Source organism: Dasypus novemcinctus, chromosome 1 (genome assembly GCF_030445035.2).
Source record: "Dasypus novemcinctus isolate mDasNov1 chromosome 1, mDasNov1.1.hap2, whole genome shotgun sequence".
NCBI lineage: Eukaryota > Metazoa > Chordata > Mammalia > Cingulata > Dasypodidae > Dasypus > Dasypus novemcinctus.
The window spans coordinates 103,527,796-103,532,250 of NC_080673.1; the positions used below are offsets into that span (position 1 = coordinate 103,527,796).

The 4,455-nt window shown below is 42.4% G+C and overlaps 1 pseudogene; it reads right to left on the minus strand.

Annotated features, from left to right (window-relative positions):
* Positions 1 to 1,006: 1,006 nt before the first annotated feature.
* On the minus strand, positions 1,007 to 1,857 carry LOC101429726 (growth hormone-inducible transmembrane protein pseudogene; annotated as a pseudogene).
* Between the last annotated feature and the right edge of the window lie 2,598 nt (positions 1,858 to 4,455).

The window sequence follows — 4,455 nt, forward strand, 5'->3', positions numbered from 1 at the left end:
CAGGAATCTGTGTCTCTTTTTATTGCGTCATCTTGCTGCGTCAGCTCTCCATGTGTGCGGCGCCACTCTTGGGCAGACTGCGCTTTTTTGGCGTGGGGTAGCTTTCCTTAGGGGGCGCACTCCTTGCACGTAGGGCTCCCCTATGCAGGGGACACCCCTGTGTGGCACGGCATTCCTTGCACACATCAGCACTGAACATGGGCCAGCTCATCACGTGAGCCAGGAGGACCTGGGTTTGGACCCTGGACCTCCCATATAGTAGGCAGTTGCCCTATCAGTTGAGCCAAATTGGCTTCCCTATGTCTGTTTCTTTTTGTCTTCTCTTCTTGTTTTCTCCTCTAGGCTTCACCAGGATTTGATCCTAAGGACCTCCAATGTGGGAGAGAGGCACCTGATGCTTGTGCCACCTCAGTTCCTAGTTTCTGCCACATCTCGCCTTGACTCTCCCCTGCGTCTCTTTTGGCGTGTCATCATCTTGCTGGGCTGCTAGCAGTGCAGGCCAGGCTTGGCTTTACCAGGAGATCCCAGGGATCAAACCTGGGTCCTCCCATATGGTAGACAGAAGCCCAATTGCTTGAGCCACATCTGCTTCCCATAATCCAGTTTTGCTTTGCTTTTTAGTGCTTAGTCTGAGAGGAAACAGAAGAAAGCAATTGTCTTAGCAGAAAAACTGCTTCCATGTCCCCAAGTGTTAGTTTTTTTGACAAAGGCTTCAACTCTTGAAGAGATGAGAAAGGTAAGCATGTGTTCAATTACATATTTCAATAAACAGGCAAAAAAATCAATAATTATGAGCACATTATTAATACTCAAATATGCAACAAACTTCATGCTTTGAATATTTTATCTTGATAATAATTTTAAGAATATTTTGTTCTATAAATCTAAAAGCAAAGCTTATATATATGTGTACAATGTTATATTTATATATTTTTTTATATATATGTATAATGTCAGGGATTCTCCATGATTAACATTCTAAACTATTGTAACAATAAAAGGCCAACTAAGCAAGATGTTGTGGGCCAGGACTCTGGTCACAGGATATTAATTGTACCCTATAATCATGGCTACAAAGATTGCACCAATTGTCACCCAAGAGCCTCATCGTGAAGTTCCTAAGAACAGGAGATCTACTCACTGCAAGGCAAACAAAGCTGTTAAACCAATACTTCCTGCTAAGTACGTATAGGTAGAGTGAATTCTATCCTTCACATACTGAGGCCAAATTACAGCCTTTTCAGTTGCTCATTAGACATTCCCAAGCCACAGTAGCATAATCTCCAAGAGCAACAGCAGCTCCCCCAGCAATAAACCATCTTCCCATTTGATTAATTTTAAATAATTTTTCTATCAATGTCTCCAATGCTGCATTTTTAAGTTCTTGGAGAATTTTCCCACACCAGACCCAAATTCTTGTCCTGCTGGCATATTCCTTGCTAGGTGTTAAGAGCCATTGATGATTTGTGATGGAATTCTTCAGACCAGGGAAGGCCTTGGTGAAAGCTGGAAAACCTTCGAAGGCAGTGCACTGCAACACACAACCTTGCTGCCAGCATGATGGTGCACCATGTTGACCAGGCAGATATGAAATGCGCACGTCGCCTTCTACATGTACACACGTCCTTCCCAGGTCCTCTGCCTCGGGTATTTATTTTTCTCTTTCTTTTGTTGTAATTTGAGGCCATCAGGCTGATTGTGCCTGGGACACTCATCTACACGGTAGGCATGGTCTTGTCAATGAAACCTCCCCACTGGCCAAGAGTCTCCCCATCTTGGACAGTGCATAGATGGTTACTGCTCAGTTTGTTTCTCTGATTCTTCTCATTCAGGATGTCAATAGTCTCCCTAATAACACATTCACACATTCTTTCTTTACATATGTTAATAATTTCTATCCTTTACTGGCCAGTCATTTTGGACTAGAAGCCTCTCTATTTATTTATTTATTTTTAAAGATTTATTTAAAGATTTTATTTATTTCTCTCCCCTTCCCCCCTGTTGTCCGCTCTGTGTCCATTTGCTGTGTGTTCTGTGTCTGCTTGCATTGTCAGGCAGAACTGGGAAACTGCGTCTGTTTTTGTTGCATCATCTTGCAGCATCAGCTCTCCATGTGTGGGGCACCCCTTCTGGGCAGGCTGCACTTTTTTTCACGCTGGGCAGCTCTCCTCACAGGGCACATTCCTTGTGCATGGATCACCCCTATGCAGGGGTGCCCCTGCGCAGCATGGCACTCCTTGCACACAGAAGCACTGCACGTGGGCCAGCTCACCACACGGGTCAGGAGGCCCTGGGTATCAAACCCTAGATCCTCCATATGGTAGGTGGATGCTCTATCAGTTGAGGCATGTCTGCTTCCCAGGCCATTCTATTTAAAGTGACATCGTCCATTATTGATCTGCTTTTGTCATGAAAATTACATTTATTTTCTGATCTTCAAAACAATATCAGGGGTGGTGGGGAGTGGTGTATATGGGAATCTCTTATATTTTTGCTTTTGTGTTTTTAAAAATTTCTCTTTTATTTCTCTCCCTTTCCCGGCTCTCCCCCATTTGTCTGCTCTCTGTGTCCATTCACTGTATGTTCTTCTGTGTCTGCTGGTATTCGTGTCAGCAACACCTGGAATCTGTGTCTCTTTTTGTTGCGTCATCTTGCTGCATCAGCTCTCCGTGTGTGCAGCACCATTCCTGGGCAGGCTGCACTTTTTTCATGCTGGGCAGCATTCCTTACAGGGTACACTCCTTGTGCATGGGGCTCCCCTGCATGGGGGACACCCCTGCATGGCAGGGCATTCCTTGCACGTATCAGCACTGCATGGGCCAGCTCATCACACGAGACAGGAGGTCCAGGGTTTGAACCCTGGATCTTCCATGTGGTAGGCAGACACTCTATCTGTTGAGCCAAATCCACTTCCTTTCTTACGTTTTTTAACGTAATATTTTGTGTAATCTATTTATCTTTTCAAAAAAAGATAATAAAAAAGACCAAAAAAACTGCAATATCAATATTGTTGTAAAATTTTTAAATATCTCAGCACAGCATAAAAAAGTAAAATTATCCAGAAATCCAATAAGCATCCTTCCAGATTACTCAATGAAAAAATATATATATTATTCATGCCTTTTTATAATTTACTTTTTTTAAAAAAATTTGTTTATTTATTCCCCCCACACTCTTTGTTTGCATTCTCTGTGTCCATTTGCTATGTGCTCTCAGTATCTGTTCATCTTTTCTTTTAAGAGGCACTGGGAACTGGACCTGGGACCTTATACATGGGAGAGAGACACTCAATAGCTTGAGCCATCTCCACTCCTGCTTTGTTGTCTCTTATTGTCTTTCCTCTTTGGGTCTCCTTGTTGCATCATCTTGTTGCATCAGCTCACCACACCTGCCCATCATGCATGTTCGTTGTCTTACTCTTCTTCTCCAGGAGGCACTGGGAACTGAACCTGGGACCTCCAATGTAGTAGGCAGGAGCTCAATTGCTTAAGTTACATCCACTTCCCTATAATTTACTTTTTTACTCAACAACACGCTATAGGTATCTTTCCATGTCAATAGCTACAAACATATGTTATTTTAACAGGTATATATTATTACATTATATAAATGTTCCATTATTTATTTGTGTTTAATTTTAGGGTCAAATATCAGAGGATAATCTTATTTTTCTTATATCTAAATTCTTGGAAATTATCTCACCATAATCCCCCAAGAGCCACTAGCCATTTTTGTTAATGTTTACTATATATCAAACACTTTGCTAAGATGCATTATGTGCATTAGCATATATCATCTTTTTTATAAGATAAGAGCAGCAAGGCATGAGTGAGAATCAAAATCATTGACAATATTCCAGATGACAGGGCACCATAGGTTTTCCATTTCTTTTCAAACACCCCTCTCCCCGAGATATCACTGACCAGTTTAGCTGAATTGTTTCGTTCACTTCAACTAGCATTTATTGGGCACTTTCCAAGACTTATTTGAGCCCAAGTTTATTCATCTATAAAATGAGGAAGTTGGATTAGTTGTTTCTATGATGCCTTCCAGCTTTAAAAATTTTGCTTCTGGAGGGACCCTGGGAAGACACCAGATTAGAAAGACAAGGGACTCTTTCTTTCCCAGAAAAATAACTAGAGTACAAGCAGAAATGGCCTGGCAAAAAAACTTGTAGGGTTTAGGACACCAGGGGAAGGCTGGACATAGCCCAGAAGAGAGAGGGACAAAAAAAGAATTGTGATGGCAAAACTGTGAGTTAAAAGCAGCAGCTACTACTGCCAGCACCCTCCCTCACACTATGGACACTTTTAAATTATTAGGGTTTGAGGTTGGGGCTATAGACAAAGAAGGCCCCAGGGATTCACCTCCCCAGGAAAGGGGAGAGAGAAGGATACAGCCTAAGGGTGACTCAGCTTTTGACCCCAAAATTTTATCTGCTGTGTCCCACAGGCT